At 36.1% G+C, this 22,490-nt stretch overlaps 1 long non-coding RNA gene across 1 annotated transcript; it reads left to right on the forward strand.

Moving 5' to 3' along the window:
• The first annotated feature begins 4,403 nt into the window (after positions 1–4,403).
• Positions 4,404–5,221, forward strand: LOC131068798 (uncharacterized). Its single transcript, XR_009112066.2, has 2 exons — positions 4,404–4,851; positions 5,004–5,221. It is a non-coding gene; the product is annotated as an uncharacterized LOC131068798 (long non-coding RNA).
• Positions 5,222–22,490: the final 17,269 nt, after the last annotated feature.

Genomic DNA, 22,490 nt, shown 5'->3' on the forward strand with positions numbered 1-22,490 from the left:
CGATTGATCAGCTTTTCAGGCTTTGGTGTCTCATACCATCTATATCTTCGAGTTCAGTTGTTTGCCTTTGTTTTCCATCTGATTTGAGTAGTGTCATTTGAGGGCACTCATGCAGATTATAGTCTTCTCTACCTAGTCATGTTCTATTTCAGTGGAGGTTCTCCAGATCAGCAGTTATTTTTTGACAGAGTTTGCAGGTTCTTCATGCTTCAGTGATATTTTTTTCCATCTCTTTTTGGAGTAGAGTTTTGTTCCCATGTGGTTTTCTCTAGTTCTCTAGTTCATAGAGATTTCATTATATTTGGGTACCTAGTCAGGCCTTGTTGCTGGGACCCATCTTTATTGCTTTCAGTAGCTGTTCTAGGTTTTAGCTTCTCCCTAAGTCTATCTTAAGGGGGGGTGTTAGAGTATTCAGATATTTACTTGATTAATTAAACATTATTTGTTTAATTATTTAAGTTCCCTTTATCTCTTTTACACTTAAGCTAACTTTAGGTACATATAATTAATTCTTTTATTAATTATCATGTGCAAACCTAGGTTTTCCCTTTTAGGGTTTCTTGACGTATTAAAGGTTGAGTTCTTTCTTTTCATTGTAAGAATCACATTACATATTTTTGTGAATATTGAGCTCTCTCTTTTTGAGCATATTCTCTGTGTATTTGTTTTTCTATATTTTCTTCCTTGCTTCTCCTTGTAATAGGTTTTTTCAGCTTGCAGAGATTATTTGGGCTCCTATGGTGTTGTATTTTCTCAACTCCAATATATTCATTAAAGGTTTAGGATCTTACGTTCATTCATTAGCAAAATAATATGCCTAAGAATTAATATTCATCATGATGAAAAATATATAAATATCACAAGAGAACATGAAAGGAACATAATCAAATAACCTAGATCACCAACTATCATCGTTAAACTCCTATTTGATTACATCATAATACACTATCCTCCAAATAGAAGTAATCCAAGACTCATGTACAACTAGAGTAATCCAATTACAAAATATGATCTTAAAATATACGATCCAAAGAATGCAGTAATAAGCACCAGAAGAATCATCACATGAAGACACTTGAATCTATCCATGCACTCGATCAAGGACACAAATACTCGATGGAGATAGGAAACCACCCGACCATGTGGAACCCAAAGGCCCACCCCCATGCTAGGAGATACACTTAAGGCCCTCAAATTAAAAAAGAAACCAAAGAAGGGCAACTACCTATAACCAAGGGTTAACATATGAGGGAAATCAAGGATATAATTTAGACAAGGGCCATTTCAAAGACTTACTAGCCAACTCACAAGGGTAGAACACTATACTTACCTAAAATCAAGGTTATATACAAGTGACACAAGGGTACTACACAAAACCCCATCAAAATATGATTAATAATAATCCATATATATACTCATGAACAATAAAATCATCTCAGATACAAGTAATCCAATCCAAGTCCATCTTTAGGTACACATTGCATCTTGAATCCATCCAAAACACATCTCAAAGAATCAAGAGGTCACAAAAGACCTCACAAGAAATCAGGAACCTTTCCTACATAAAGAAAATAGATCCATATACATGCTTTAAACAACATCATAAACTAAACATTAAAGTCTCATAAACAAATTTGTTTCCAAGTGCTCAAATCACTTCCTAACCTCACAAAAACTCATCACAAATTTATGAAAAATGAAGGGAAATCATAATAGAACCATATAAGACCAAATTATACCCCAAAAACCTTCCATAAACAATAATTACAAATCCCAAAGGGAAATGAATTCATTTATTGAGTTTTGCAAACATATCTAAAAAAATGCTTAAAATCTAGAAATGGAGGAGGGTGAAAGGAACATCCATAAGCCAATAAAAGCACAATAATACCTTCATTTTCAGAAATAAGAATATAAATAAAATAACATGAAAACACCCCATAAAGATTCCATTCCAATATCTTTTGAATGAAAGGATAATTTTTTTTAAAAAAACCTACCTTGAATGGGGAGAAATGAAGGCAAGAAGGTGAAGAAACTAATACAAAAATTCCTAGCTCCAATGGCCAACCAACCAGCCAATCAAGAATAATATCTAGACTAGAAAAGCACAAACAAAAAAATCCACACACCCTCCAGTAAAATCCCTCCAAAAATCTCTTCAAAATCCTCCCCCCTCCTCTCAAAATTCTCTAAAAACATGCGTAGCTAGAATGAATCCAAAAATGCCCTCACAAAAGATCCCTCAAACTTCCTCCAAATTTTCCAACAATCAATCCCAAATTTCCTTGCCTCCATACATAGAAAAACAAAGTTATTTCCAGCATAAAACCATTTACAAAAATTGTATGAAAGAAGCCCCAAAAATCTCCCCCAAATTTTTTATATAATAAACTAAAATATAAATAGAATTAAATATGCACACCAACTATATATATATATATATATATATATATATATATATATATATATATATATATATATATATATATATATATATATATATATATATATATATATATATTATAAACCATATTAATTCAATTAAGCAATATTGGATTAATTATCACATTATAACCATATTATTCATACACATAATAGATTCATGCACACATATACATACATAAAATAAAAATATAATATCTCAAGGAGATAATTAATAAACCATAAATAAAAGTCACAAATGAAATATTTAAAGTATTATAAATACTCAAAACATAACCATTCAACCAAACCCATTTGCAAACTAGGGGTTAACGGATAATGCCTTGATGGCATTTCAACTAGGTGAACAAGGATGACACCATCACCTATTACGAGACAATGGTTTAAAGCTAGGATAATGTAGGGCCATTACGCTATCCCCATATACCACCATCAAGATTTTTTTAAGGCACACTCAAACCTATGGAACTAGATGGAGTCAATGTTTGGTACCTGCACGACAGAGCGGATGAACATGCATATATACAAATGTAGCCTAATACATATATAATCACACTGGTGGAGGTGAATTATGACATCACATGTCCCTCTGAAGAGGGTGATGTGAGATCATCCCCTCTTGCCACCAACATGAACAATCATGATGCAGAAATCCATCCAAATGTAACATCTATTATCATCTATACTAGGGTTAGTGGATCATAAATAATGTGCCTGCTTAACATTTATACACTAGGGAAATGAGCATATCTAATAGCAATGTGCACCATACTCATACTATGCACTATACTTTATCATGAATAAGGTCACATAAATAAAACCTATCATCAAAGTATCACACTCCTAGAACCGAAAACACATCTTTAACATAAATTAAGAATTAAGTAGAAGGAATAATACAGTCACTAAACTAGGGTTCAATGTCATAACACTTGTTAGCAGTGCCTAGACTAGCGAGGTATTACATTTTCTCTAAGCTTAATCTAGGATTATCAAGTGAAATTAAAATAATTTAGCATAATTTGAAATAGACTAATTCATGTCATCTTTGAGTATAGGAAATACATAATTAAATGTAATATATGCAAGTATTTAGGTCTATGGTTGAGTAAGAGGAATAATCTTGATACATCATTGAATTTTTTAATGTCTCATTGATCCCTTGGCTCTAAACTTTATCTTGGAATCCAAATAATGTCCATATACTATTAGGGGTTGAGTTCCTGCCTCTTGATCTTTTCTATGTTTGAATATCTATCCTTGTGTTGTGTGGAATCAATCTCCTTGGTTTTGTATTCCTACTCTCCGGTTCATTGAATCTACTTATATTTGCTTTGACTTTTGCTCTACTTTGAAGACTAGTGATATTTCGAATACCCTTAGATGGTTGCTATTATGTCATTAGGAGATATATTCTCCTAGGCTAATGCCTAAAAAAAATATGAAGGATTTAAAGCAAAACTCTTCAATCATACAAATGTTCTATAATAATTTTGTATATATCTTAATTTGTTTTAGTGCCCCAACACAATTGTTTCTAGGATAATATATGAATGATGCTTCCTTGATGTTTAATAACAATAAATGAATGCAATTTAATGGCTTTAAATACTAAGACATAGCAACAAGTTGTGTGAGTGTATGTGTAGTTATCTCACAATGACTAGTGGAATTTATAAGAATTCATTAAAATTAAATTCGAAATTACTAATCTAAGATCCACAAACAAAGACTTGATGGGGTGCAAATAAATGACTCAAAATGATGATATGTAAAATATGCTGCCCATAAAATGAATGTCTAATCATAAATAGTGTCATCAATATAATTTACAAGAAATATTATACACACAATAATAGACAGATAAGAAAATGAAAACTTTATACAGAATTGCACAATTTATTGACATATAATAACATAACATAATAAAAGCTAAATGAAAAACAGCATTATAATAACATAACTGTTAGCTGGAGTGGCTCAAATAATGGAGTCGGGACTTACAAAAGTTACAAGGTTGAATGGAAGATGCATTTACTGGTAGTTGAGGAACCTTTGTACTGGTGTGAGTTGGCGGTCTCTGCAATTGTGTATCCGGATAACCATTACTTTATTTCCAGGTAACCCATTTTAGTTTCAACTAACTCAGAGTGAAGAGGGACCAAGAGACGTTCTATATAAGGCAAGCTCCACTCCCTCAAAGCATCTAATCTATTTGTTCTCTTTCATCAGGCTCTGTGCAATTGCTATAACACAGTGATCCTTTTCTTTGTTTAGGAATTTTTTACTTAGAATCATGGGTCCTGGAGGGCCTGGAGGACCTGGTTGGGGACCTCCTGGAGGAGGACCTGGTTGGGGACCTCCTGATGGAGGGCCTGGAGGATTTTTTGGCTGCATTCAACAATGGTGATGTTATTTTCCCTGATTTTTTTGCTCTTCTCTAGTATTTTTAAAATATGGGGTTTTGTGTATTTAGTGAATCTATTTATTTTAAATAGTTGTTTGACATTTAGATTAAAGTTTTATGATCTGATATGGGGATATTGTTATTGATGCAGTTTCTACTTTCTGTGCTGCTGTTGCCTGTTACAAGAATGTTGTGCATTTTGCTGCCCACCATTTGGAGGGCCTCCAAACTGAACAAAACCCACATTTGTGGAAAGCTTCCTGAATCTGCAAATGTGCTTTGTGCTAAGTAGGACATACATATATATAAATAATGTGGCAGTTGTATAGTTTGACATTTTAATGGTAAAAATCTTTGTTTCTGTTTTCCCATTCAAATGAAATGTTCTGGGCAGCCATGGTAGTTTGGGGTATTGTTTTTAGTTTCTTATAATTTATTCTAATTGCAGACAGATAAGTATGAAGATAAGCACTCCAGGTTTAACAAAAAAATTATCTGGTTAAATTCAATGTCTATTGAGTACCCAAAGTGTATATGATCAATGGGACGGTTGGCTCTGGATTGGGTGTTTCTCATACTTCAGATGGCACATATGCATTTTCCGTAAATATGATTTGTTGTAAACTTCTACTTGATCTTAAAATTATTATTATTATGTTTTTTTAATTTTTCCACAAGATTAATCCTCCAAAGTTTCCCCACCAATGATGTATGCGGCTAGCATTCGTCTAGATCATTAATCTACCTTTGTGTACACCCAAGTGCTTCTGTACGTATACTGCTTATTATTGTGAAGTTCTAATGTGTTACTCAGCTTTGGTCAAGGTTTTCATGTTGTTGTTTAGTTTATTTTGTGAAGTTCTAATGTGTTATTTAGCTTTGGTCAAGGTTTTCATGTTGTTGTTTAGCTTATTTTGACTATTGATATGATTACTCTCTACCTAATGTAATTCGAACAATTTTTATAAAATCTTTGTTAGTGGCATCCAGAATTATCAATCCACTTTCAATGGTCTATATTGTATCCCCATGAAATAAACATGACATGATCATCATTTGAAGGGATAAAATGAATGTACCTTAACCTTGCAATGAATGAAAGAAAACCATAGAACAAGTGCAACTTGGTAATTGGAGGTAAATCTTATTCAGAAAATGACTTCCACGGCAACAAAGACAAAGGAAAAGTTTGAAGGGATGTTCCCACCCTCCCAGATTAATTTAGATGATGGTGAAATCATAGATATCGATCTAGGGTTCATAGACATGAATGATTTTTAATGGAGGTTGCATATTCTAGATAGAGTTGCATATTCTAGATAGAATAGTGTGGATAGAGAAAATTATATGGAAGGGGCTAGACAAAGAAGCCATGATTCCAATTGTGATGCATTGTCTAGAGCTCATATTGGAATGCATGAGTTTTTTTTATTAAAGTATCTGATATATTAGGATTGAAGATATCTAGATCTATCTAAGAATCAATTGCACATGTGTTTAATATCCCAATCTATACCAAAATAGCAATTATTAGACAACTTTATGTCCTAAAAATTTTTGATGATGAAGAAAGAAGGATGATTTTTATGAAATGGATAAAAGTTCCTTACAATTCAGTTACAAAATTACCTGAGAATCTCTATCATAGTGACTTTCTCAAGGAATTGGTAGATATTGTGACCCTCCTTAGTAGAGTGTTTGGTATACCACATTCAATAGTATTTGAAGATTGATGCTTGCCTTTATTGAGTCAATCTAAGAAGGATAAGATAAGAAATGTTGCATTGGTCTAAATTTATTAGTGATACATTGTATAACTAGATTGTGAATTTTGAAATATTGAGAATGCTTTACATGAATTCATATATGATCTATGCACTAGAAACCCATGTCACTTTTAAAGGACTTGAAAAGGCCAGTGTTCTTGGAACTGGACTAGGACAAGTCCTATCTTATGATCATTACCTTAAGTTGGAATGAGATTAGACATTGGAAAAATACTAAAGAGTCAATAATCATTCTCAATTTGGCTTATGAGACCAATGGAAGGAGATAAAACAAAGAGGTTATCTCTTCAAGATTAGGTAGCAGTTAAAAGAGGGAGTTGGTATGTCTATTTCAAAAGGTTCTCATACATTAGAGTGAAGGGATTCATAGAGAAACCTTATAAGTTGACAAGATATCACAGAAAAAAATGGTTTTGTTAGAATATTCCAAGCAAGTTATAGAATCACACATTTTTTTGGAATCAAAACATAGGGCCAAAGTATTATATTCTCCATCAATGTTGGATGGTATAGATGTGATAGTTTGATCTATGCAAAAGCTTTAGAATATAAGATAAAAATAATAATTTGGATTTATAAGTGTATCAAGGAAACAAGGTCTCTATGAGTCTTAAACATGAACCTCATTTTGAAGATTTTTTGGCAAATTATGTTGATGAACATGAGGCAAGAAAAAGAGGCTACATGAGATTGATTGTGTAATAGATGGAAATCATTGGTGTTTATAGCATACCATCAGAGATGCAAAAAGAGAAGATTGCACTAGATTATAGTTATGACATGCACCAGATCTATAACCTACCGATTATAGATCCAAATTAGGACAAGGTAGCAATTTATTAGATTTAGAACAAATATCACAAAAATTCCACAAGGGATAAATACTTGGATAAACCTTCATAAGAGTTCACTTAGAGACCAAGGTATCAAGCTCAAATTAGGTGTGAGAATCATTGATAGGGCACATCCAAATATGATGAATTCCTTATGCATAAGAGAAAATATTTTGAAGACCAACTCCAAACCAATAAATGAGAAATATATCTAGTAATGGATAATATCCCCATTATGCACAAGACCTAAATATATGAAAAATTAAAAGAATGTACATATGCTATAGTATATCAACCTAGTACTATACATTCCACACCTAAAAAAGTTGTATTCACACATGTGATACAACAATTAAAAGACAAAGGTAAAAAAAAATAAGTAGGAGATTCACTAGATAAACACAAGAGGTCATTTCCTATTTTCATTTATAAACCAAATAAAATTATTGAAGAAGAAGAAAATAGGAGCTCACCACAAAAAGAATAGGTCTTTAGTATAATTTTGGAGGCAACTATAACCCAAACTACAACGCCACTCTTTATAGACATGCCAAAAGAAGTTGACATGAAGAAAGATATAGGTTCTGGTCATTAGTATCCCATTTTAATAGAAGTATATAAATAATAACCATAGAAGGATAATAACCAAACTTTTGTGGAAGTATTTAAATTTTCCCAAAAGTTAAGCTTGCAATAGATGCTTCAAGTATAAGAGAACAATGGTAAGATTACGCATATAACTAGTAAAGTTCAAGACCATATGGATGTTAAAATATTTCAGAGAGGAGTGTCCAACAACCTATTAAATATCTAAAGGATATGTCTGCAAGATCAATTGTTGAAGGACAAATGTAGGTATATACATTCTACCTCAATATGAAGAAATGCACATAGATATAGAAGTACATGTTGACCAAAATACACATGGAGTCAAGAAAGGAGTGGAAATTGAATTCATCACAAGTCATGAGGTAGTAAGTATTGATATAACTTAGAATGCCATAGTCTTAGGGTGTACATAAAAAAAGAGGATTGAATAAAGAAAGATGGAAGAGAAGTCACCCACCGGAGTATAAATAATTGGAATGAGTATTTATGTGTTGGCTTGCTGATGATGATATAGTTGTAATAGGTTGTTTCATGACTTTATTTGTGTTGTCATTGATGGAAACCATGTTTGTTTAGTCATCTAGGCCATCTAGACCAACCGCTATAGCCTAATTGGTTGTGGAATCAGTTAGACAACAAAACTGCTAAGTTGCTGTCAACCGGTAAATAGGAACATAGCAATGATCAAGCGACTGGTACGGATGATTGGTGAAGAGTTAGATGTTGCAGTTTTACTAGAGTGTTGGAGATAGGAACATGCACCTATGTTCCAAACTGCATCAGTAGGTTCACTATATGGAGTGATTTATGATGGATTTTCCAGTCACAGTCAGGAAGAACAGAGAACTAGTATAGTAGAGTTAGTTTGATAGGTAATCGATAGACTTATTGTTATGTTTTTAAGTTATTAATTATTTTGCCGACAAGAGAAAAGTGTAATGCGCGGGAAAATGTAAAAGGTGACTAGATTCAATGAACCTAGGGAATTGTTCCAAGGTTCTTAACCAACCTAACATAGTTCTTTATAAGGAGGTGTAAGTTGTATGATTTCATGTATCAAGAGTGAGAATTTGATCGTGCGGTTGAAGGAGAAGTTAGGTATTGATGTCTAGTCAGTGATAGAAGCTGAGAAAAAGTAGATCTAATCAAGCATAGAGGTGCTAACTTGAGATTAGTTGAACTTGTTGTCTTCCTAACAGTTGTAGCAAGAAAATCCTCTAACAAGGTCACTCCTAACAAGGTGCGGTAGGATCCTAGCAGGTCTGAAGGTGAAATCCTCTAACCAGGTGATAGAGTAGCTTGTGTTTTTAAATCCTAGTAACATGGGTAGCTCCTAATAGGGATGGGTCCTAACAAGCCTTATTGTATAGCTCTTAACAAGGCTAAAACACTCTTAACCAGGTGTGCCCCTAACAAGGTGGTTGTATGACCCTAACCAATAAGATCTCTATACTACAATTAGAAGATCCTTGTGGGTACTAATTCGCACCATGGTTTTTCCGAGTTGGGTTTCCACGATAAAAAATCATTGTGTTATGGTTTTCATGCTTTGTTGGGTGTTTTCTTATGTGGTTATATTTATTGCATGCTTATTGATTTTCAAGTTGGTGAAAGTAGTTATCAAATTTATTAAGCTTTTTCTTGCACTAATCCACCCCCCCATCTCAGTGCCTTATAAGTTTATCAATTAGTATTAGAGCGTAATTCCCTTAAGGCTTAACCATTTGGGAAGGATCTCTAAGGCTAACATGGGGGAAGGTTCAATGAGTTATAGAGAGATTTCAAATAGACTTGTAGAATCTGAAGAATCCCTTGATGAACTAAAGGTCAAGTACAAAGCTTCATTGGCTAAGAGAAGAGAGCTGGTTGAGCAGTTGTTGGAACTCATTGAGAGTAGTTCATCTAAGGAAGTAACCATTGATGCCTTGTCTAATGAGGTGGAAAAGGTGAATGATGAAAAGACAAATATGAGGAGAGAGTTGGAAGCCCTTACCATCAGGATGAGCCAAGAGTTGGAAGCCAGGAGGGCAGCTAAAGACAAAATAAGAGGTAAGGAGCATGAGGTCTTTAAGCTGAACCAAGAGATTGGTACCTTGCATGCACATCTTCATGAGACCAAAGAGGAAATACAAGTTGGTCTAGACATGGCTATGTCTCTTAGAGAAAGTCTCACAAAGAAGAATGAGGAGCTTACCAAGGAGTTGGCTAATGCAAATGAGTTATTAGCTAAATTCAACAAGAGCACTGCTATTCTTAACGAGAAGATTCAAACACAAAGGCAGAAAGGAGGTACACATGGCTTGGGATACACAACCTTTGAACAAGGAGAGCCATCTGGTACGAAGGACACCATGCATGAAGCCAAATCTGCACCGAAGACCAAGAAGAACACTGGTAAGAGAACCTACAAACCAATATGTTTTAACTTTCATAAGGTAGGTCATACTGAAAATGTTTGTAGAAGTAGATCTAGTACTTTTGATGGATATAGACCTAATGCATATGAACAATATAAGCCTAGTACTTTTGATGGATATTTCTTTAATTGTAACAAGTATGGGAATAGAGCTATTAAGTGTAGGTCAAGAGTAAAAAATCAGAGATATTGCATGGATCAGAGGTCTAATGGTGAATGGCAGAGATCTTGCAATGATCGAAAAAACCCTACTTGGCAGAGACCTTATGTGAACCGGTCTAGTCCATATGAAATGGAGAATAGATGGAATGTGACATGTTCAATCTGTCACAACTATGGTCATGTGGCTATGAATTGTCAAAGAAGAACTGATAGAGGCAATGCTAGACCCTGGAGAGTATCTGGAATGACATGTTTCCACTATCACAAACCGAGACACATTGCAAGGTTTTGTAGAGCTAGAATGAACCGACTAGTTAATCAGTCTGTTGATTGGAAAGGAAAGAAGAAGGTAGATGTGGAAGAAACTGGAAGTGAGATGAATAAGATATGGAGGAAGAAAAGTGAGGAGAAACCATCAGAGGACTCCAATTATTCACCTAGTGTGGAGAATCCCTCATCGGAAAACTAAGCTATGTATGGAGCTTAGGGGGAGCATATTGTCAGATCCATTTTCGGACCCCCTAAATGGTGTGTGGTAAGTCAAATCTACATGTTTTGATGCAAAATGATGTTATAAAGTGATTTTGAGATGTAACCGGTAAATTGGATGTGATATGTGAATCGGTAGCAAGTTCTAGGATTGAACGATGATTAGGATATATTCAACCAGTTTAGCAATAAATGCAATTGATAAAAGGTAAATAAAAAGGTGTCTTATAGTCTCATTTTTCATTTAGTATTTTTGAGAGAACATTTGGAGAGTGACAGAAACATAGATGAGCATTTGATTGCTACTTTGGCGAAGTTGATAGCGGATTGTGAAGATTTATGAAAAAGTGAATCAGTAGAAGAGCATTTAGACTGGAAACCCTATACACGAAAGAAGTCCAAAGGTATTTCTCTGTGAATCTGAATTTGTGTTTGAATTTTCACAATGGCTACACCACATATTGTTGATATTACTGAAAGACCTCGACCGAACTTTAAGAGACATCCTCATAAGTCCATAGAGATAGATCCATTTGGAGCTCTATTCAGTGTACCCTACGAGGTTTTGCATGTTGAGGACAAACGATCATACATCCATTGCAAACTAGAGGATTTGGGAACATTTTCCATCTTTGATCAATACTTAACAATGTGTGAGGAACAAGGATTGATGAAGGATGAATTCAGAAGGGTATCAGATAAGGGTTTTCACCATGTTGGAAAATTTCTAGATCATTTTGAAGAAGAGCACGTGAGATATGTTCTGAATAGGATCCATGATCAATTTATGTGGTTGGATGGACTGCACAAGATTACAAAAGAGGCCATCCATGCTGTCACTGGATTCTGGGCCATCGGTGAAGTCCCTATTTTGAGAACAATCCTGAAGGATGATGTTATCCGACTGACAAAGTCGAAGTGGGATGGTCATTCCATGATGATGAATGATATAGAAGACCGAGAAGTGGAGTTTGTATCCATGGTCATCGGCTACAAAGTATACCATTCGAGCCAGATGAATAGCATTCCTGGAGTTGCTATCCACATAGCATACTGAATGTTAAAAGATAATGTTGATTATGACCTAGCAGAGGCCTTGAGAGCCCAACTGATATTGAATCTTGAATCAATCAAGAAGGAAAAGCGACAAAAGTTCAAGTTTGGTTAGTTGATTATTGGATTATTTTTCTATTTTCAGATTACTTTCTTGGTATAGGTGATATCCAATGGTCTATGGATACACTGACAACGTTAAAAATCAAGAACAACATTAAGATGCTTGGTAATGAGTTCACTAAAGGCTATCTAGAGATACTTCAAGGAATTCTAGAAGAAAATGCATGCCCGAGAGAGGATACTGGAGCATGTGGTGAAAAGGTATGAAGACTCCATTTGTTTTATGGTTGATACCGATACTTGTCAGATGGAGGCTGTAGATCCAATGACTTCATGGGTCATGCCTATGGGGTATGAGGTAGAAGAAGACATCATGATTATTCATGCTGATAACCTTCTATCTAAACTAGTAGATCCAAGCATACCTAAGTTTGGCACATTCAAAGAGAAATCAATAAAGGTACATGTTGAATTGGCCAAACTAGTAGTGGCCAAAAAGATCAGGAAAGAGGTTGAGAAATTTTCTATTGCACAAGGCTTCACAAAGGAGATGATTTATGAAGCAAGAACTAGATTTGAAGCAAGGAAGGCAGAAACCTCTAGTGTCTCCATCGGTAGACAAACTAGGAGTGCAAATGTCAAGAAGGAGAAGCCCCCTCCTCCTCCAAAGATACAAATCAGGAGAAAAGAAAAGGAAGATAAGCCTCAAGCACCTAAAGTCTCAGAAGCTATAGGAAAAAGAAAGAAAGAACAAGCACAAAGAGTGTTTAAGGTTGTAGCAGAGGAAGGGGTAGATGAAACAAAATAAGAATTAGGTGGTAAGAAAGAATTGAGGGCAAGTGGAAAGAAGTCTAAAGTGGTTGGTTCACCCATTGTCAAATCAGTTAAGCCATAGGTAACTAAACTTACTTCTCTTGAGAACTTGTTGAGGAATTTAAAGAAGTATGGTATATTGATTGGTGTAAATATGCACTATAACAAATTTGGTGAGGAAGAGCAGAAACAAATTGAGGATTCAATTGTTTGGTTTATGAATCAATATAGCAAAGAATTGATTCAATCACAAAGACAAATACCTGATTCTTTGTATAACAAATTGGAAGTGAGATGGAAGACTGCAATTAAGTAGGATAAAGAAATGATAGAGTATGTATTTATTCAACTACAACCGAAGACCTCCAAGGAGGAAATGCAAGAAATTCTTTAAACTAGTATTTCATACTAGAAAGAGGTTAACAAGATTTCTTGCTGGTGAGTCCTAGTCTGTGCAAGATGAGACTGAGGAAATTTTGAAAAAGTTTTTAGGGCTTGGAAAAGAGGAACCAGAGAAGATATATTCTTCTGAGGAAGAAGATCTCTCTGAAGCACTGGTAATTGAAGGTGAACTATTGGATGTGATTGATATTGATGATACACCAGGTGTTACTGAAATGAAGAAAGAACTAGAAGGTGGTGCTACACCAGTTCCTATTGTCACAAAAGAACTACCAGTGATACCGGAAGTTATTCCAACTGGTAAAGATGAAGAGAAGATAGAGACACCAGAGAATGCACAAATAGATGATGTGCAAACCATAGGGCCACTGCAGAAGGAAGAAGAGAAGCAAAAAGAAGAAGCACAAGAACAGAAAGTGACCCACTGGTCACTCACATCAAAGAAAATTATTGATGATGATGAGGATGATGATACAATGGCCATCCAAGGGCTAATAAATATGGATATATTGAGTCCAACATAACTGATGGAGATTGCATCTACAATGCAATCCAAGGCCAAGACAAAGATAATAAGAACTCAGAGGAGAGAAGCTTAAACTATATAGACTGTAGTTGATATATTTTCTAGTCTGTTACCAGAGACTGATACTAATAGTCTCACAACACCCATTGAAAAACTGGACCACTTGGTCACAAATGTAGGGGAGCAAATGAAAAGTCTTGGAGAGGCTACTCTACATAATGTAGAGAAAAAATATGAAAAGAAAAGAATTGAGATATTGATCAAGGCAATTGACAAAGATAGAGAAGGTCTTACTATGAATATGGACCAAATCAAAGAAGCCTTGAAGAATGGAGGTAAAATTATTTCTACAATCTGCAAATTTTCATTGTTCTTTGATGATCTTGATAAGAAGAGAAAGGAAGCTCAACAAGAGCTAAAGAGTTTGAGTGAGTTATTTGATCCATTAAATGATTCAACAACAATTTTTGGTACATCTATCATAGTGATACAACATAAGGTTAAGGCATGTGAGGCAGAACAGATTAAGAGGACTATATCATTGCGGGAGTTACAGACTCACCTAGTCCCCAAATTAGAAATCTTGCAGAGAAGATACAAAGAGACAGAGATAATTTTGACTACACCTACAATGAATAGACTTGATTCTATAGAAGAGATTGCATACCAGGTCCAAACACACATTGAAATTACATCTACTTTGTTGGAGACATGGGAGAATAATTTGAAATTCTTGAAGACTAATTTTGCTAATATTTTTCTCAAAATGTAATGTAAATTTTTCAACTCTTATACATTTGGTAATGCAAATTTTGGTGTGTTGTATTCATTTGTTTCAAATGTATTTGCTTACCTTGTTGGCATTGAGGTGTCATTGATGTCAACCGGTAGAGATATGCCATCTGGTATGAAGGATTGTGTATTAGTATGGTGAAAGACAATTAAGGTATTAAGAAGATTAACATGAAGACTTGTCAAACCGGTATGGTGGAAGACAAGTAGTTATTAAGACTATTAGTGACATCACCAGTATGAGGTGAGATGCATGTGTGTGTTGACATGTTGAGTGATAACTGGTAGAGTTTAAACCGGCCTGGGTTTTGGCTGCCTATTTATGATGAAGATGGAGAATGTTAAAGTAATCACAAGTCATCAGAGGTGAAAATGTGCTACCAGTGTAGTGTGAACTACCAGTTAGAAGGAGGAGAAGGTCTCACTGGTAAAGGCATGTACCAGTATGAGTTTTCTAAATGTTCAAGTATGAATCGACTATGTGTCGGTGAGCTAAGTGATTGACTGTTATGATGTCATGTGGAGCTGAGGTGGCAAACATGCAGAGGTCGGTGAAACCTCTATTGACATGGTAAAGGAAACCCTAACTGCTCTGAGTTTGAATTGATATTTGGCGGGAAAGCTCAAGTTTAAATATGATGACCCGAGACTGTTGTTGCTACTACTGAAGAGTGAATACAAGTGTAAAACTATTTTTTAAAAGCTAAAGATATAAACACTTCAAGTGTTTATGAGTGAAGATCTGACTGATAAGGAGAAGCTATATAAACTGGTGTAGGGAACAACCGGTAGAGTGTGCATTTCAATCACAAAGGTGAAAAACTTGCAGAGGCTATGCCTGATTAAGAGTGATGAAGTGTAAGTTGAAGGTGATCCATTGTGTCCAACAATTGGTATTAGAGAAAGTTTCCCTGTTTTGTCAAAAACATTCTCTATCTTGGGTAGATCCTGTCAAGTGTTCATAATGGCAAGAAATAAATCTTCCTCCTCAAAGGCTTCGATGTTTGATGGTGTCAACTATGACTTCTAGAGTAGGAGAATGGAAACCTATTTGTCCTCTTTAGGTTTTGATGTATGGATGTCGGTTGTGAATGGATATATAGGCCCTAATAATACCCCTACTAATCCAGATGCTAAGAGAGAATATGAGAACAATGCTAAAGCTAAGAATGTCATTCTTAGTGGGTTGTCTGATAATGAGTTTGTTAAAGTCGTGCACTGCTCTTCTACCAAGGAAACTTGGGACAAGTTGCAAAAGTTATTTGAAGGTGATGTTAAAGTCAAGGAAGCCATGTTGCAGACATTGAGAGAACAACTTGAAGGTTTGAAGATGAAAGAAGAACAGAAGATAGCTAACTATCTCCAAAGGGTTGATAAAACAACAAATACCATTAGAGGGCTTGGAGAAGAAATACAGGATGAGGTGGTAGTGAAGAAAGTACTTAGATCTCTTACATCTAAGTATGATACAAAGGTCTCAACAATAGAAGAAGCAAAAGATCTGAAAGTCTTTACAATGGATGAGTTGTATGGCTTCCTAACTGCTTATGAGATGAGGACTGTTGGTACTGATGCTATGAAGAAAGAAGCTGCTTTCAAGACTTCAAGAAAAGGAAAAGAATAATCTTATCATGATGCAATCATAGAAGACTCTGATGACATCATCACAAACTTTCTCAGAAGTCTCAAGATAGGTTCAGGAAAATATAAAGGCAAGCTGCCTTTGAAATGTTTCAACTGTGGAAAGATTGGACATTTTGCTGACAAATGTCCTTATGGTGATAAGAATGAAGATGATCAACCAAGTGGTAAAAGGATAGGAAGAAAAATGTCTACCGGCATGGTAGAAATGGCTACTAGAAGTAGAGAAGTCTTTACACACATAAAGATGATACTACAGATGAGGAAAGTGCCTCAAATGATTGCTGCAGTGGAGATGAAGTCAGAGAAAACCTTTTTATTATATATGGTGAAAATGGATACAACAAAATTGAAAGACTAAATGAATTCAACCACGAAACCCTAGCCTAACAATCAATAAAGATCCACCATAAGATATGAAGATTACCTAAGACAATGCAAATCAAATGAAATCACAAAGATTATACCATCACATGTCCAATAGGGTTTGGATCTCCATTGATCTTGCTTGATATATTTGCTCTCAAATTTAATATGTGCACAAAAGCTCAACAAAGAACGGAAACGTGGTTGCAAGTAGGCTTGATCGCATATGAAAGTTTGAAAGTGTAGAGTAGTCGGGTGGTTAGCGGGGGGTTGATAATGAAGGAAGTTCAATAAGTCTGAAATTGACTATTCTTGTTTGCTGGACTGTAAATTTTTCCAATTTGTGAAGTTTTTTTGTTGTGACCCAATTTGAATTTTTGACTATTTTTCGTGACAAGAGGACACAATGTTGATGAGGACTCAATGTTCGCAAGTGTTTAGACTCAAAATGACTCAAATAAAAGTGTGTTGTTTGATGTAAAATTGTTTTACATACACTTGAAGAAACAAAAGACACAATGTTTTGATGTTTAATCTTAAATGTTTGATTGTTCGAATGAAGACAAGCACAATTCTTATGGTTGGTAGGACAATAGTTGTTGATCTCACATTGGGTTTCTCCCGAGGCTATGCTATTCAGAGCAGATGCTTAGATGCTTGACCCCACTGGCTCCACCCTCGACACTCACTTCTCAGGGAAGCCAAGTATCAGTCCCCATGAAAACTCCCCATGGCGAACTTTGTATCTCTACTAAGAACCGTATGTGTGTGGGTCACTCTAGAGGTCTGACCTCCTGACCCAACAACTAGAAGGATTTTGGCTTCTAAAACAAAAAGGTGCTAGTAAGGGCATCCACTCATGTCGCCATACATGCGACACTTTCAGCTCTGTAAATACAAAAGGCTCCCAACCAGTAGGAGTTATGCCTACAACTGATCAAATAAATTTGATCAAATGGGTTTATGGGGAGACATAGTGTCGGTATGAACTAATCAACACATGTTATCCATAGTTTTCACCATGGATGCAGTTGTTTATAGTGGTTCAGAAGAGGTGGGTTTTCCTCGCTACCACTTGGGTCATTTTATCCTCACTAGTAGTTCTAATGACCACACAAGGAGATAGGCCCTCTAAAGATTAAACAAAAAGAGCCTATTGCCCAAGACACAAAAGACACTAGTTCAATTTTAGTGCACCAATTGAAGTGTTTGATAATCTATGAAAATAAGGCAAACAATGAAGATAAAAAACCCTTGCGAAAATTTTGCAACAAAGATTTGTTAGTAGTTTTGCAATAATATCCCTCCTGCAAGCACACAAGTTAGGTAAATTTTAGATCCAAAAGACTTTGTGAAATAGGGGCCTTCAACAATGCATTTTTTTTTTGACCAATTCAAATATCTGATTCATCATAAAAAATGACCACCTGTAAAATTTCAAGAAATTTCCAGAAATGTAAGATCTTCCAAAAAAATTGCTAATTTGCTCCAAAAATTATTTTTTTATGAAAAATCATAAAAAATTCATATAAAATGTAAAGTTTATCCAAAAAACCTGAAATTTTTACTGGACAGTCCTGATGAGCTTCCAAACCTTCTTAAAAAAATTCCTGCAAAAAATCCAAGAAGTGTGTGAGATATGAGCAAAATAATGCAAAACCCTAATTTTCAAAGATCTGATTTTTTAGGAATGATTTTGCATCAAATTTAAAATCACAAAGGACAAATCCTATGTATAATTATGAGTGATTTCCAAAAATGTAAGAAAATCCAAAAAATTTGCTAATTTGCTCTCAAATTTAATTTTTTATGAAAAATCATAAAAAATTTATATGTAATGCAAAATTGATCCAACAAATCTGAAATTTTTACTAAGCACCTCTAATAATTTTCTTGACCTACACACCAAATTTGACGCCAAAATGCAACGCTGTTTATGAGATCTAATCAAAATAATGAAAAACCCTAATTTTTAAAGATCCAATTTTTGAGGAAATATTTTGCATCAAAATTAAAATCACAAACAACAGATCTTGTGTATAGTTATGAGAGATTTCCAAAAATGTAAGAAAATTTGAAAAATTTGCTAATTTGCTCTCAAACTTAAGTTTTTATAAAAAATCATAAAAAAATCATGGAAAATGAAAATGTGCTCCAAAAATTCTGAATTTTGGATTGAGAGCTCTTAATACTATCTTCAACCTGCAAACAAAGTTTGGTGCAACAATTCTTAGCTATTTGTGAGATCAGATCAAATCTCTCCAAGATCTTGATTTTGTGTCCAAAACCCTAGTAGCACAAGGTTATTCTCCAAATTGTTTTACAAAACAATAATATATGGTTAGGAAAACCTACAAAAAACACAGATCTAACAAAAATCCATGTCCCACGGGGAGTGCCAAAATGTATATGGTGAAAATAGATACAACAAAATTGAAAGACTAAATGAATTCAACCACACCACCTTAGCCTAACAATCAATAAAGATCCACCATAACATATGAAGATTAACTAAGACAATGCAAATCAAATGAAATCACAAAGATTATACCATCACATGTCCAATAGGGTTTGGATCTCCATTGATCTTGCTTGATATATTTGCTCACAGATTTTATGTCTTTGACTAGAAAGGCAAGGATGGGGTATCGTCACCTATTTCTTTCTTTGTCATCTGTGGATTGTCTCTTAGTAATGCTATGGCTTGTCCAAGGATATGAGGACACTGTGAGCCTAGTATGAACTAAGGCATTCCTTGTTTGCGACTGTCTTATCTTTATGCAAACCGGTACAATGTCTTTTTGGGTCCAACATATGTCTAGATTGTCATAACCTATTTTGCCATAATAAAGCTCAATGATGATAAGGCACAAGAAACTCTTTCACTTTCACATCTTCCCTCTGCCATCCCCCTTTCTTGATTGGCCTCCATCATCCTTCTTGAGTCCGTGTAGCCTACTATCACATGACTGAGTATAATGACACACCAAAAATATTTGCATTTCATGTAGTCACACTTGCATTACCACATATTAAGCATTTCATACATACATATTGATATCACAATTACATCACATCCTGCACACAACACATATTAGCACATTTTACTTCTTGTCATCTCCATTCACATTTCATACATTCACATTTGCATTGGCATAACATATAAAACATAAAAGAACAAAAATATTGCATTTCATCATGTACATATTTGCATCCATATCATAAGCATCACATAGAAACATACATTATGAAACATCTCATCACATAGGTATACATGCATATAGCTGCCGCAAGGATGAATCTCATATATATATATAATCATAAGTGTCATGATACAATGATGTCAAAATCATATGGCTATAATCACTCGAAGGTGTCATAACACAAAATGGTACAAAACTGATACATAGGGAGCACTCTAAGGCTATGATGAACTCCCTCCCTCGGAGCCACCTAGCCTCGATGGAGTTTGAGCCCTAGAAGGACCTACCCCAAAATCATCTCTCTTGTCCCCTCTGTCTGGTGGTGGTGGAGGACCCATGACTCCACCGCTCGATGCCTGTCTCCTGTCCCTCCCTCTAGTGGTCGTCGCTGTACGTGATGGTCTATGGAAGCTCCTAGCCTACTGATCTGGTGGCACTACTCCATAGTATAGGTCTCTCCAGTAGCCTATCTCATCCCCAGCTCACAGAACATAGGCATATCCAGCTCCTATGTCCTTTGCCACTTGCCTCCCTGCCCTCAGTGCTATCTCAGCCTCTGTGTAACGCTGGATAGCTTGATCTCTCTCCCGCTCAGTGTCCCTCAGCTGTCTCCTGAGCCTATCCCTCTCCCGCTCAAGATCCTGGATCTCATCTGCCTGTCCCTGGAAGATCTCTCTCAAAGCTAATAGCTCATCCTCCTCCTCTCCACCCTCACCTTGTGGCTGCCCCCATCTTTGTCCCTGTCCCTATACCTGTCTGGGACCCTATGCTGCTAGCATATATAACGGAAATCCACCTATACCTCTCACCATGCGAGATTATATCTCCTCTCCACCCTCTCTCCATGGAGCCACTCTCCTCTCTCCTATCACACCCTGCCTCCTCTATCAGCCTCTACCTCCACCATCTCCATCATCATCCTCATCACCCCCGCCATCTCCATCTATCCGCTCTCTTGGGTCTGTCAATCATGGAAATGGATGCTCAGCCCAATATGTAGTATACTCTGCATCCATCCTTGCATCCTCTATCTCCACCCACATATCCCAAGGCAGGGAATCATCTCTACCAATGACATCACTGCCTGATCATATGACAATAATGGCCCGAAGTGTGCCTGATCCCTCACTGTCTGAGCATACATCCCGGAACCTCATGGCATCCGCTGTATCCTACCAAACTACCTGCCTACCCTATCCACCAACTGCCTCTCCAGCACATAGGGCATCCACCCAATCAGATATCTTCTCCTGAATGTATATGGCAGCTCCACTGTGTCATCCTCCCACTCCTCGCACTCTCGGTATGGTCTCCATACCACAGTGTCAATCTCATCGATGACCCAATGCTAGTACTCCAATCTCCTGATCTGTGATTGAGATGTAATCATATCATATAAATGCACAAAACTATGCCCACGATCCTTGCCTCTGAAATGAATTGGTCAGGTAACCGAAAGATGCTCATAAGCCCATACCTACAACAATGTCATTTTGCAGCCCAATCCTACTGATCCATGGTATACAAACTAATGAAGCTCATAATACAAATGTGCTAGCAGACACGGTCCCTAGGCAAATCTGGTATGTTGTGTCACCAGTGTCTCCAGTGTGCTACCCCAGCCCATAGCCAATCCTCATGTCACCTTGTCCAAACATAGGAACCCACTAATCACTCCTGCCAATACTGCTGGTAGTGCCAATCCATTCCGTGTCATCGTGTCCCATGCCACATGTCCAACCCTCATCTCCAGTCCTAGATCCTGAAACACTCATCTCAGTGCATCCTTGTCTCCATCTTGATCATAGGGAACTAACTCCCCATCAATCGATATCCTCAGAATCCTATAAACATCCTCTAAGCTGACTGTCATCTCACCCATCAACAAATGAAAACTGTAAGTCTTTGAGTGCCATCTCTCAGTGAGCACAGTCAGCAGTCCCATGTTCACCCAAAACTCAGGCACATATAGAATATGGCACATGCTCATAACCTCAATCGCTGCCCTATCCTCAAATGTCAACTCTAGTCGTAAACTCTGAGTCGATGGGAATCTCTCCCGTGACTCTAGCATAGGTAGGTACTCCTGAAGTCAAGCAAATCAACTGTGCTAGCCAAAGTGGCATTCCCTGTTCATCACAAAATGCTGCTTATTATCCTAGTGCTTATATCTATCATATGGAACTCTATCCTAGTGACACTCCCTGTTCATCACAAAGTGTTGCCGTTTATCCTAGTGACACTCCCTGTTCATCACAAAGTGTTGTTGTTTATCATAGTGGTGCTCCCTATTCATCACAAAGTACTGCATTTTTTTTTTCCACTCACTGTTCATCACAAAGTGCTGCTCATATTTGCACTCACTATTCATCACAAAGTGCTGCTCATATTAATACTCCTTGTTCATCACAAAGTACTTTGTCGTGGTACTCCTTGTTCATCACAAAATGCCTCGATCTATCTTATCCTAGGGCCTCTACTTG

Source organism: Cryptomeria japonica, chromosome 7, assembly GCF_030272615.1.
Source record: "Cryptomeria japonica chromosome 7, Sugi_1.0, whole genome shotgun sequence".
Classification (NCBI taxonomy): domain Eukaryota; kingdom Viridiplantae; phylum Streptophyta; class Pinopsida; order Cupressales; family Cupressaceae; genus Cryptomeria; species Cryptomeria japonica.